The following is a 14,602-nucleotide window of genomic DNA, read 5'->3' on the forward strand; positions in this document are numbered from 1 at the left end:
GATTTGGATCAACAATCTCATCAAGATTATGGATCATAAACCCAAGACAAAAGGAAAGCAAGGAGAGGCCTCAAAGCCCAAGAAGCACAACTGAAGCTCAATATAGAAAGTGTATAAATAGGATAGAAGTTAAGTTAGAAAGAGGACTTTTACTTTCACTTTTAGCTAGTTTCTTTTTTTTTGAAATTGAATTCAGAGCTATGATTCACTAAACCCCCTTTCATTGGGTTAGGGAGCTCTATTGTAATTCAATGAATCAATAATAGTTTATCTTCTTCTTCAATCTTTTCTCTTGAATTTTGTTAGAAAGCTTCTCGATCTAATTCCATTGAGTAGTTGTCTTGGGAAAGAGACTACTCATACTTGGAATCCTTCGGAGCCTTGGGAAAGGAATGGAGGATTCATGTTAGAGAAGCTTTCTCACAGTGGATTGGATTGGGGTTTGGATGGATATTGTGACATGTAATCCTACCAAATTGTGGTTCATGAAATTGTGTGGTATAATCAGTGATCAAGCATCATCTCTTCTTATGAACATTTAAACCAAGGGATTGGGAATTTGTTTGTTTTTAGAGAGCATTGGTGAGCCAAGGAATTGAGATCCAATCATATAAGATTGCCAAGCAAAATTCAATGAATGCATTGGTTGAGGAAGAGATTTACATGTTTTGATTCGGAGATTTCAATATCTCTTAAACCCAATGAATTCCCCATTTCTGATTTCCACTTTCTCTTTACATTCTGCAATTCAATTCTTGCAATCATCCCCATTCCCTTTTAATTTCAGCAATTTACATTCTGCTCTTTAATTCATGCAATTTAAGATTCAGCCATTTAATTTTCTTGTCATTTACTTTTCCCGCCAATTTTACATTCCGCAATTCTCATCTCAAATCTTGATTCCGCTCAACTAGAACACACTTCTAATCCGAATTGCTCACTCAACCAATCCTTGTGGGATTCGACCTCACTCTATTGTGAGTTTTTACTTGACGACGATAACCGGTGCACTTGCCGGAAGGAATTTTGCCGATCGTGCAATTTCCTAAATCGTAGCATAACACGTTTATGCGCATCAAGTTTATGGCGCCGTTGCCGGGGATTGGTTTTCGATTGACAATTCTCAAATTGGAAGCTAACTAGATTGAGCAATTTTCTCTTGCTTTGTTAATTCTGTTCTAAATACTTGTTGAATTTTAATTTCTGCACTTGGTTACATGCTTTCCTTCTTTATGCCTTTAAATTCATGCAACTAACTCACTGACTCACTAACTGTTTGAATTAATTCCTCAATTGAGCTGACCATACTCTTCCATTAACCAAGAGTATTTTACCTGTTTGTGTTTGAGCTGTGTTCTTGTATGACAGGTAGGAGAGGAGAGACATCAACTCCTCCATATACCGAACCGGAAAGGACCCTTCATAGACTTAGAAGGGAAGCAAGAGGGAAGAGAGTAGTGGGAGAAGAGGAATCTGAAGGAGAATCTGAGGACAATTTTGAGGAAGCTCTAGATCTCAACATGGATAGAGAAGTTCACAACCATGAGAGAGCTGATGGAAACAATGCCATTCCTGAGAGGAGGGTTCTTAGTTCATACATAAACCCAACCTCTGGGAATTGTGGTAGTAGCATCCAGAAACCACCCATTCAGGCCAACAATTTTGAGCTCAAGCCACAGCTAATATCATTGGTGGAAAATCATTGTTCCTTTGGAGGAAGTGCTAATGAAGACCCAAACCAACATCTCACAAAATTCCTGAGAATTTGTGACACTGTGAAGTCCAATGGAGTCCAGGAAGATGCCTATAAACTGCTCTTGTTCCCATTTTCACTTAGGGACAAGGCAGCTAAGTGGCTGGAATCATTCCCAAGGGGGAGTCTAACCACATGGGATGAGGTGGAAGGCAAGTTTCTGGCACGTTTTTACCCTCCACAAAAGGTCAATAGGCTTCGATCTGAGGTCCAGACTTTTAGACAACAAGATGGTGAAACTCTCTACGAGGCATGGGAGAGATTCAAGGACTTGACAAGGAAATGCCCACCAAACATGTTCCATGATTGGGTGCAATTGCACATCTTCTATGATGGGCTCTCTTATGAATCAAGGAAGGCTGTAGACCATTCATCAGGAGGTTCATTGAACAAGAAAAAGACCGTGGAAGAAGCCATTGAAGTGATCGAGACAGTGGCTGAGAATGAGTACTACTATGCATCAGAAAGGCACAACACTAAGGGAGTCATGGAGCTGAACCATGTTGATACAATTCTAGCCCAAAACAAGGTGTTTGCCAAGCAACTAGCAGAGCTTACCAGGCAATTAGAAACAAAGCAAGTGGCTGCAATACACACACAAGATCAAGAGGAAGTAGGCATTGAAGGAGGTGATTGGGATGAGGTTAACTATGTGGGAAACCAACAAAGGCAATCATATGATCCACACTCCAACACTTACAACCCAGGCTGGAGAAACCACCCAAACTTTGGGTGGGGAAACCAACAAACCCAACCACAAAACCACAAACCTTACAACCACAACCAACAAAACAATTCCACATACCAAAACTCCAACCAAAGATCATACCAAGCCACACAAAACACTTACCCCCAATCATCATATCATGGCCAAAATAATCAACATACCCAACCTAATCCGAACCAACAATTTCAAGATCAATTAAACCGGATGGAAGGAATGCTTGCAACCATGAGCCAAGACATAATTGAATTGAAGGCTTTTAAGGAAGAAGTAAATTCTAACTTGCAAAACCAAGGAGCTGCCATCCAGAAGCTAGAAAATCAAATTTTGTATTTGACTAAGCAAGCCCCTGGGACAAGCAGTTCTCATACTGTTAAGGCTATTGCAAGGGAGGAATGTAAGGCCATAACCCTCAGAAGTGGAAAGAATCTAAAGGAGATTTCAAGGGAAACCACAGAGGATGAAGTAAAGGAAAATGTGAAAGACAAAGAACAAGGACAATCTGTTACACCGTTTGCAACAAAAGAAAAAGAAAAAGAGGTCTTGAAGCCTTACACACCTAAAGCACCTTATCCTCAACGTTTGATGAAAAGTGAAAAGGATGGCCAATTCTCCAGGTTCTTGGAGATTTTCAAGAAGCTTCAAATCAACATTCCCTTTGCTGAAGCAATAGAGCAAATGCCACTCTATGCAAAATTCTTAAAAGAATTGATGACCAAGAAGAGAAGCTGGAGAAATGAGGAAACTGTGTTGTTAACTGAAGAATGCAGTGCCATCATTCAGCACAAATTGCCTCAGAAATTGAAGGACCCAGGCAGTTTCCAAATCCCCTGTATTATAGGAGAAGTCATGGTGGAGAAGGCCTTGTGTGATTTAGGGGCCAGCATCAATTTGATGTCGCTAACAATGATGAAAAGAATGAAGATTGAAGAGGCCAAACCAACAAGAATGGCCCTCCAATTGGCAGATCGAACTTTTAAATTCCCTCATGGGATAGTTGAGGATTTGTTGGTGAAGGTGGGAGAATTTATATTTCCTGCTGATTTTGTGGTGTTAGATATGGAGGAAGAAGCCAAAGCTTCAATAATTCTGGGAAGACCCTTCCTAGCTACTGCTGGAGCCATCATAGATGTACAAAAGGGTGAACTCACTCTTAGACTCCATGATGAGAAATTGGTGTTTAATGTATTCAAGGCAATGAGCTATCCATCAGAATCACTAAGGGAATGCATGAGGGTTGATGTAGTGGACATTGCAGTACAAGAAACTTTTGAGGAAACAATAAAGGAAGTGGCAGAGGAGGAGTTCACCAAGGATATTGAAGTTAGTGATATCAAGGATGATGACACAACTATGCTAAGCAGGCCAGAGAAAGTGAAAGAAGAAAAGGAAGCACCAAAACCTGAGCTCAAAGCATTGCCCCCTAATCTCAAGTATGCATACTTGGGTAGTGATGAGAGTCACCCTGTTATCATTAGCTCGGCCTTGAGCCAAGAACAAGAAGAAGAATTGATCAAGGTGCTGCAAACTCATCAAGATGCCATTGGATGGACCCTAGCTGATTTGAAGGGGATAAGTTCATCCATATGCATGCATAAAATCTTGTTAGAAGAAGATGCTAGACCCTCCATTCAAGCTCAAAGAAGATTGAATCCCGTCATGAAAGAAGTGGTACAAAAGGAAGTGAGGAAGTTATGGCAGGCAGGGGTAATCTACCCCATTTCTGATAGCCCATGGGTTAGTCCCATCCATGTAGTTCCCAAGAAAGGTGGCATAACGGTGGTGCCAAATGAGAAGAACGAACTCATACCCACAAGAACCGTTACTGGGTGGAGGATGTGCATAGACTACAGGAAGCTCAATGAAGCCACCAGAAAAGATCATTTCCCACTCCCATTCATGGATCAGATGCTTGAAAGGCTTGCCGGACATGCTTACTATTGTTTCTTGGATGGATATTCAGGCTACAACCAAATAGTAGTTGATCCTAGTGATCAAGAGAAAACATCATTTGTTTGTCCATATGGAGTTTTTGCTTATAGACGCATGCCCTTTGGATTGTGCAATGCACCTGCCACTTTCCAAAGATGCATGCTGTCCATCTTTTCGGACATGATTGAAAAATTTATTGAGGTCTTCATGGACGATTTTTCTGTGTTTGGGGATTCTTTTCCCAGCTACCTACACCACCTTGCCTTGGTGCTTAAGAGGTGCCAAGAGACTAATCTAGTATTAAACTGGGAAAAGTGTCATTTCATGGTCACAGAAGGAATAGTCCTTGGCCACAAAATCTCTAATAGAGGCATGGAGGTGGACAGAGCTAAGGTGGAAATCATTGAAAAACTACCTCCACCAAGTAATGTCAAGGCAGTTAGGAGCTTTTTGGGCCACGCTGGTTTTTACAGAAGGTTTATTAGAGACTTTTCTAAAATAGCCAAACCTTTGAGTAACTTGCTTGTCTCTGATACACCCTTTGTATTTGATGGAAATTGCATGCTAGCCTTTGAACTTTTGAAGCAAAAACTTTCCTCTGCACCTATCATTGCCCCACCTGATTGGAACTTACCGTTTGAACTGATGTGTGATGCATCAGACCTTGCTATTGGGGCAGTGTTAGGACAAAGGAAAGACAATTTGGTACATGTGATTTATTATGCCAGTAAAGTCTTGAATGCTAACCAAAGGAATTATACAACCACTGAAAAAGAACTCTTGGCAATAGTCTTTGCATTTGAAAAATTTAGATCTTATCTCATTGGATCTAAAGTCATTGTTTTCACTGATCATTCAGCGTTAAAATATTTACTTGCCAAACAAGAATCTAAACCGAGACTTATTAGATGGGTTCTTTTGTTGCAGGAATTTGACATTGAAATCAAAGACAAGAAGGGTGTAGAGAACAAGGTGGCAGATCATTTATCAAGGATACCATGTGAAGAAGGAAGCACACAAAGCACACATGTAAATGAGTGCTTTCCTGATGAACAACTCATGCTAATTCACAAAGCACCCTGGTTTGCAGACATAGCAAACTTCAAGGCCACTGGGAGTTTACCTTTGGAATTTAACAAACATCAAAAGAAGAAATTGGTAAATGATGCCAAATACTTCATCTGGGACGAACCATACTTGTTCAAAAAATGTTCCGATGGCATACTCAGAAGATGCATATCCGAGGAAGAAGGAAGGGAAGTTTTATGGGACTGCCATGGCTCCACTTATGGAGGGCACTTTGCAGGGGAAAGAACAGCAGCTAAGGTGTTGCAGTGTGGTTTTTATTGGCCTACTATTTTCAAAGATGCAAAAGAATTAGTGAAGCACTGCCCTGAATGCCAGAAAGCTGGGAACCTGCCAAGAAGAAATGAAATGCCACAACAATTCATTCTGGAACTTGAATTGTTTGATGTATGGGGGATAGATTTCATGGGACCATTTCCCTCCTCATACTCGAATAATTACATTCTTGTGGCAGTAGATTATGTCTCCAAATGGGTTGAAGCAATAGCAACTCCAACCAATGATAATAAGGTAGTCATGAACTTCCTCAGAAAACACATTTTTTGCCGTTTTGGGGTTCCAAGAGCAATCATCAGTGATGGAGGAAGCCACTTTTGCAACAAACCATTAGAGGCATTGCTCCTAAAATATGGAGTCAAACACAGGGTAGCCACACCATACCATCCACAGACAAGTGGGCAAGCCGAAATATCTAACAGAGAACTCAAAAGAATCCTGGAAAAAACTGTGGGAACTTCAAGAAAGGACTGGTCGATTAAGCTAGATGATGCTCTTTGGGCATATAGGACAGCTTTCAAAACACCAATTGGAATGTCTCCTTACCAACTAGTATATGGAAAAGCTTGCCATCTGCCACTGGAGTTGGAGCACAAGGCATACTGGGCCTTGAAACTTCTGAACTTGGACAACAAAGCCGCTGGAGAAAGAAGGATGTTGCAAATTCAAGAATTGGAAGAATTCAGAGCGGAAGCTTATGAGAATGCCAAAATTTACAAAGAAAGAGCAAAGAAGAAGCATGACAGCAACATAGCCCCAAGGAAATTTAAAGAAGGGCAAAAAGTATTGCTCTACAATTCTAGGCTAAAGCTATTTCCAGGGAAGTTAAAATCAAGGTGGTCTGGACCATTCCTTGTCACCAAGGTCTCCAACTATGGACAAGTAGAAATCATGGAAGAAAAGTCGCAACGAACCTTCATTGTTAACGGTCAAAGACTCAAACATTACTTGGGAGATGTGGAGGAGAAGGACAAAGTTAAATATCACCTCAACTGAGGAAGCTGACCGTCAAGCTAATGACGTTAAACAAGCGCTTGTTGGGAGGCAACCCAACCTGAGGTAATACCTTTTTGCTGTTTCTTTTATTTGTTTCAATAAAAGGGGTAAAGTAGTTTCTGTGCATTGCAAAGAATTAAGTTTGGTGTTTCACAACAAACAATGAATTCATGGATCCATAAGTCAAAGGGGAATGTGTGACTCTAAGTTTGGTGTTCCACCATAAAGATCAACTGAACACAACAACCTTTGAATTATGTGAAAGGAACAACTATTCTAAGCAGTCACAGAAATGCTTAAAACCCTTAGTAGCAACATCATTCCAAGATAACTCAAGGATTCAAAGAACACAGAGAAGTAAGTGGGAGACTAAGTTTGGTGTTCACACACCAACTTAAGAATCCGATACTTACCCACACATAGTTGAGCTAACCACTTAAGTGCTTGAGGAGCAAGCAACTTCATTACTCTTTGCAGGAAAGGAAACAAGAACCTTAAAGCATGAAGCAACATTTAGGAAGAAGAAGGATAAATCAAAGTGTTTCCTGACAACAAAGAGAAAACAAGGAATTTCACAAGGTGGTATTATTCCTTGATAATTCTTTAAAAAGGTTAAACAAAAGCATGCGTGTTCTGGTTTAAACTGTAAATGTTGAATCTTTCTGGAATGTGTAGTTTTTTTTGTTAATTGCTTTGAATAAAGTGAATGCTTAGATGTTTGGATATAACTTCACCTTCTTAAACAAGTGCCTGCCATGCTTGTTCTGTTTCCAAAAATAAAAGAAAAGCTTGAACAAAAGTAACTTGGCTAAATTAGTGACAAATCAAGTAGAATTAAGTGGTGGTATGCATGCTTGATTGTTTAGTCACATCACTAAAATTAGAGTGTAGAATTATCATTTTTTATGTAGAAGTAAAAATTGTCTATGGATCTTGATGAATAAATGTCTTTGGCCATGAAAAAGAAAGAAAAAGGAAAAGAAAAAGCCACGGAAAATGGCAACCAAAAAGCAAAAAAATTGAGAAAATAAGCTAGGCACCAATGGTTTGAACTTCTGAGACAAATGCCTGTGGTGTTTATGTATTAAGGATATGCTTGGATGAATAGGTTCTGAGGAGTGTTTCAACACTTGGTAACTTGGGTTAACTAACCCGGGATTATCAACCAAAAGTCCATTATCAAGAGCAACCTCAATACAAAACATTTAGTCACACAAAGAGGTGCTGGGCACCAATGTCTCAAGAAGAAATGTGAACTAAAATGCCTAAAGTGGATATGTGTAGTGCACTGATAAGAAAAAGAAAATGCCAAAGGCTTGTGCAACACATGACACTAAGCAAACAAGGAGCAAAAGAAGCTCTAAGAAAAAGAAAAGAAAAACAAAAGAGAAGTGCCAAAGACATAAGAATAACAGGAGGCCATAGCAATTTTTGACGGATGCAATGAAAAAGTGATAATCCTACCTGATAAGTATGAAAAAGTGATGCTGCAACTTTCTGCATAGAACCCTTCTGATGAACTTCAAATGCTTGCTAATATAGCCAATGTAATTACTTTCTGTTCATACTTTCTTCTCAAATAACTCAGGACTTGCTTAGGGACAAGCAAGTATTAAGTTTGGTGTTGTGATGCCAAGGCATCATAGGCTAGTTTCACTGGCATTTTTCTGTTAGTTTTAGTTATTTTATGCATTTTCTTGAGCTTAAAGTAACCAAAAATGGTTAAATGAAGAACAAAGTAATGAACCATCCAAACAATATGATTTTGATGCAAATTCCATGAGTTTTAGTTATATTACTTAAATGCTATGAATGAAAGATTTCTCATGAAATTTTGCAAGACTTTGATGCAATTGTTTGGATGATTTCAGGGAAGAAGAGGCTAAGCAAGGAAGCAACAAATCAATAAAGGAAGCTTGAATATCACATGTGGAGTTTAAGTTCCAGTTTAAGCCTAAACTGGAGCTTAAACGCCAAAATCATGAAGGATAAGAAATGCTGGGATTGAAGTTTAACCTCCAGTTTGACCTCAAACTGGAGGTTAAACGCCAGAATGAAAAGCCTCACTTAAGGAGCATTCCACGTTTAACCTCCAGTTTGACCTCAAACTGGAGGTTAAACGCCAGAATGAGTATGCCACCCAGGGAGGAGTTCCACGTTTAACCTCCAGTTTGACCTCAAACTGGAGGTTAAACGCCAGAACCAGGAAGAGTACCAGGGGCCATTCCACGTTTAAGCTCCAGTTTGACTCAAACTGGAGCTTAAACGTGTTCGATAGTTTTTTCACTCCAGGGTTGCTCTCTCCATCTCCACGTTTAACCTCCAGTTTGACCCCAAACTGGAGGTTAAACGTGTTCGACACCTCCAGGGCCACCATTCCAAGCTTCCACGTTTAACCTCCAGTTTGACCTCAAACTGGAGGTTAAACGTGTTCGACCTCCAGTATGCCTCCACCCTTTTCCACGTTTAACCTCCAGTTTGACCTCAAACTGAAGCTTAAACGTGTTCGACTACATGACTCTCCGGGCTACCTTCTTCCATTTCCACGTTTAAGCTTCAGTTTAACCTTAACTGAAGCTTAAACGTGCTTCTACAAATGGCATCACTGGAAGTGTCTGGCGTTTAAGTTGCAGTTTAAGCTTAAACTACAACTTAAACGCCACTCTTGAAAAAAGGTTTCTGGGCCAAAAATATTGTGATTTAAGTTAGTCTTTGAGCACAATTATTAACTTAAACTTACTTTGGTATGAAACCCAATTGAATATCATGGTTTATGGGATTGGGCCTGAGGGATTGATGAGTTTGAAATCTCATTTATTGAGTCATGTGCCATTATTTGATTATCACTAAGTTGGCTCAATAAATGTTACAGGATTTGGATCAACAACCTCATCAAGATTATGGATCATAAACCCAAGACAAAAGGAAAGCAAGGAGAGGCCTCAAAGCCCAAGAAGCACAACTGAAGCTCAATATAGAAAGTGTATAAATAGGATAGAAGTTAAGTTAGAAAGAGGACTTTTACTTTCACTTTTAGCTAGTTTCTTTTTCTTTGAAATTGAATTCAGAGCTATGATTCACTAAACCCCCTTTCATTGGGTTAGGGAGCTCTATTGTAATTCAATGAATCAATAATAGTTTATCTTCTTCTTCAATCTTTTCTCTTGAATTTTGTTAGAAAGCTTCTCGATCTAATTCCATTGAGTAGTTGTCTTGGGAAAGAGACTACTCATACTTGGAATCCTTCGGAGCCTTGGGAAAGGAATGGAGGATTCATGTTAGAGAAGCTTTCTCACAGTGGATTGGATTGGGGTTTGGATGGATATTGTGACATGTAATCCTACCAAATTGTGGTTCATGAAATTGTGTGGTATAATCAGTGATCAAGCATCATCTCTTCTTATGAACATTTAAACCAAGGGATTGGGAATTTGTTTGTTTTTAGAGAGCATTGGTGAGCCAAGGAATTGGGATCCAATCATATAAGATTGCCAAGCAAAATTCAATGAATGCATTGGTTGAGGAAGAGATTTACATGTTTTGATTCGGAGATTTCAATATCTCTTAAACCCAATGAATTCCCCATTTCTGATTTCCACTTTCTCTTTACATTCTGCAATTCAATTCTTGCAATCATCCCCATTCCCTTTTAATTTCAGCAATTTACATTCTGCTCTTTAATTCATGCAATTTAAGATTCAGCCATTTAATTTTCTTGTCATTTACTTTTCCCGCCAATTTTACATTCCGCAATTCTCATCTCAAATCTTGATTCCGCTCAACTAGAACACACTTCTAATCCGAATTGCTCACTCAACCAATCCTTGTGGGATTCGACCTCACTCTATTGTGAGTTTTTACTTGACGACGATAACCGGTGCACTTGCCGGAAGGAATTTTGCCGATCGTGCAATTTCCTAAATCGTAGCATAACACGTTTATGCGCATCAAATATTTATGGGGGCGAGCTCATCCGGGCCTTTCACAGTGCCTGGCCACACTTACGACATAGGGTCAACAGAGTATCAAGTCTCGACCTGGAGCACGTGGTGGCTAGCCACTGCTACTACCCAGGAAAACTCGTATCTCAGATAGTGGAAGTGCAACATTCACATTTATCAATGATTCAGCATAAACATGCATTGAATCTCATCCATGGATCAACATCCATCTCAGCCATCCGGCTCACGGTTCAGTCCAGAACCAGCCAATATTCATATCATACACAGCCATTCCGGCTCACGGTTCAATCCAAAACCAACCAATATGTATAATCATACACAGCCATTCCGGCTCACAACAAAACAGCACTTCCACCATTCAACATCATTAAATTCATAAAGTCGGCATTTAAGCCATAAATCATTTTCTCAATTCATTTCACTTTGAAATCGAGTTTCAACTCTTTTCAGCCTTGGCTTTAAAGATTTCATTTCTCAAATCATCTTAGGCTCATAAGCCACTTTTACTCAAGGTAAATTCCCCTTTGAAAACAATGCCACTCTCGGCATCCTCTTTTCAAACTTCCATAACCATGGCAAGTTAAAGATTTATTTTGAAACATTCAAAATCATCCATTCAACAATGGGATTTTATAACAAAGTTTCTCGGCAGAGTCCCAAGTCTTTAGGGGAGAATAACATATCTCATTTCGCCAAATTCATTTAAAATCATTAAAACATTGGCTTTCTGATTTGAGTAAGAAAATAGGATCTAAGCCAAACCGAGTCACGTAATCTTTACTTCTTTCAAAACCATTTCCTTTACTTAAACAAAATCGGCTTCAATTCCATAATTAAATCTGAAGCGTTTCAAACTGATAAGAGAATCATTTTTGTTGTGTTAAACTAGAGTTCAAAAGATACTTTGAATCTTATTTAAAACGTCAAAATAATGAGGCTCATCAATCGAAATCCAATTCCTTTTAAAATCACGAAAACTCTCCCAAGGGACAATCTTTGTGTTTAGTAGAGAAAAACATAAACCCGTTTTACCTTTTAAAACAGCCTCAAAGCAAAATTCTCTTTCAAATGACTTGTATCCAAAGACATACTGTTCTTCTTGGAAAATAAGGATAAATCATGATTCTCTTTTCAATAATTCTTTCAAAGCATAACTTCATTGCTTTCTTAATTGTTCTAAGTAAAGGTAATAAAGAAGCCATAATTTCACAATCTTCAAAATAGATAGGAAAGGCATTAAACTCAAAAATCCCCAATTAACATTTCAAATAAGGACTCGGATTCTATAGAAATTTCGGCAGCACCTCCCCTAAAACTTGGACTTTTGCCACCCGGTTCGGGTCCCAACTAAACCGTTTCTCATTCCTTTTCAACAGCTCAAAACCAGAAATCAATTCAAAAGCAAGCTAACTCCAACAGTCGCCTCAGTGGCATATCTCAAGGAAGCCATTTCAAAAATCAACTCAATATCAACCGATTTAACTCATTTCTAAAGCTTTAAAGAATCGGTTCAGCAATAAATCATTTATCAAAACCAAATCAATTAAAGCAACCCAGGCTGAATTTCAAGAGTATTCTATCTTTCACATCATCAAAATAATTAACTCAATTCAAACCAATCCTCAACGGATTAAACTCATTTCAAATCTTTAAAGAATCAACTTCAAACATTACATTTCACAAGCCACACAACAATTCGGCCAAACCAATATCCATAGTCATTCGAGTCAATCAAATAATACATAAGGCAGATACAATCACCAAATACACAATATCTCACATCAGTACCCATATGTAATAATTCCAATAATAAACTATAGTGTTTGGAAAGCGCCCCTACCTCAACGCAAATCCATAACCCAAAAGTCTCATAGAGTCCTTTCCGCCTCAACCCGAGATCAACAATCAAAATCCCAGCAGCCAAAACCTCGGTTCCAAGCCACTTCCGCAACAGTCTCAACAACTCTAATCGCAACATACAACAACCGAAACTCAATCGTATAGCGATTAATGCCACAAACCTCAGTGCATGATGACAGAACAGTAACAAAAGGCTTTTCGAATCGAAACGCTTACCAAACCAAAGGAGAAATGGCTGAACCGAAATGGCAGCGGTCTCCGAACCGGTTCAACGGCAGCCCGGCAGCCACCTCAAGCGGCAGCGACGACAATTTCCGATCGCGCCAACTGAAACCAACACGCAGTGACTATAATATTCCCGGAATTCAAAAAGGACAGAAACCACAATTAAAACCCTTACCGACAACCTTTTCCGGCGACGGCAGCAGTAGCCAGAAGCTCCGGCGGTGGTCCCGGGAGTCGCAGAACCACTCCTGGCGACCAGAACCCTTTTCTGATGGCGGCAGTTCCGACTGAGGCGGTGCCGGTGACGCGATCGGTGGCCAGGCACGGTGGTTGGGTTCCTAGCACACCTTCAGATCTCTCTGTCTCTCCTGCTCGGCGTGACTGAACGGCCTTCCTTTCAACGGCGCACCGGCGGCGAACCTTAGCAGTGGCGGAGGTAGGTGGCAGTCTCTGACGGCCATGGGAGCTCCGGCAGCGTCGCGGGTGGTCTTCCCCCTCTCTCCCATCGGGTCATCTCTCTCTCTCTCCTCAGGTTTCTCTGACAATAGCGGCACAATCATCGGCAAAAGCTCAACGGGACAGCAGCGGCGCGAGCTTGGCGACGGTGAGGCATGGGTCGATCTTCCTGGTTCGCGAGCTCTCTCTCTCTTTTGCGACGAGAAGGCAGCGACGGCCCAGCATCCTCACGCGCGGCGGCCTGGCGATGGCTCCACGGGACAGCGATGGCGCGATTGGGTAGCTCGCGGCGAGGCATGGCATGGTGGCGGCAGTGCCATGGCGCTGCGGACAGCTCCCCCTCCAGCTCGACGGCGACGAGACGCGCCTCCTTCTCTCCCCCTCCCGCTTGCTCACTGTTTCTTTCTTTCCAGAAAAAGGAAACTTTGTGTGAGTTGCTGATGGGAAAGAAATGGGGTAGCAGCTACAGGTTTTCAAATCTGAGTTTGCTGAGGGTGAAAGGGGGAACCGGGTCATGGGTTAGGGTTTCAGGGTTAGGGTTTCACTTTTGAAACTTAGGGTTAGGGGCATTTTAGTAATTTCAAATAAAGTTGGGAATAATATGGTAATTGAAACCCAAACTAAATCCAACACTAGAGATATATAGAAAATACTATTTGCTCATCAATTTCACAAATTATTTTCAATAAAATGTCCAAATCTAAAAATTAGAAATAATATACTTAATTTCTTCATTTTCCAAAATAGCAGTAATAATATTTAAAATATTACTTATCTAATCCAAATCATATAAAATCCTTATTATTTCATAACTATCAACTTTATAATCCAAATATAGAAAATAATCCAATAATTATAAAATTGGATAATAATCATAACTTATCTCAAATTCAATAAATCAAAACTTGCCTTAATTATCTTTAATAAAATAATTTCTGAAATTAAGGCTATAAATAACTATATGATTTGAGACTTACGCATAAAAAGACTTTTCAAAGGTTCTGGGTCTTACATTGGACTTATGGGGAGCTCCTCTCAAGGTGGCTTGTGCTTGAAACTATCCTTGAACATCCACCAATGCTTGAATCTCCAATAAGCTCCATTCTTCAATTTTAATATCTTCAAGCTTGGATGGAGTTCTTCACAAACCATGGGCTCCCAAATTTGATTTTCCTCGTGCGATCCGGGATCCCACACTTTGTTTTGACACCCGTCCCCAGATTGGTCATCATTATTCCATCCGGGTGGCATGACCTTAGAATTCTCAAAGAAGCTTCCAAACAACTTCCTAGACCCATGCAATTTAGTTCTACACCAACCATTGCTCTTGAA

General features: G+C 40.0%; 1 long non-coding RNA gene and 1 other non-coding gene across 2 annotated transcripts; both read right to left on the bottom strand.

Moving 5' to 3' along the window:
* Window positions 1-1,946: 1,946 nt before the first annotated feature.
* Window positions 1,947-2,050, bottom strand: LOC112725817 (small nucleolar RNA R71). Its single transcript, XR_003164900.1, has one exon. It is a non-coding gene; the product is annotated as a small nucleolar RNA R71 (small nucleolar RNA).
* Window positions 2,051-12,326: 10,276 nt separating this feature from the next.
* LOC140176529 (uncharacterized) lies at window positions 12,327-13,043 on the bottom strand. The gene is made up of 2 exons (XR_011868140.1): window positions 12,990-13,043; window positions 12,327-12,916 (listed from the first exon to the last, which is right to left on the bottom strand). It is a non-coding gene; the product is annotated as an uncharacterized lncRNA (long non-coding RNA).
* Window positions 13,044-14,602: the final 1,559 nt, after the last annotated feature.

Source organism: Arachis hypogaea, chromosome 11 (genome assembly GCF_003086295.3).
Source record: "Arachis hypogaea cultivar Tifrunner chromosome 11, arahy.Tifrunner.gnm2.J5K5, whole genome shotgun sequence".
Lineage (NCBI taxonomy): Eukaryota > Viridiplantae > Streptophyta > Magnoliopsida > Fabales > Fabaceae > Arachis > Arachis hypogaea.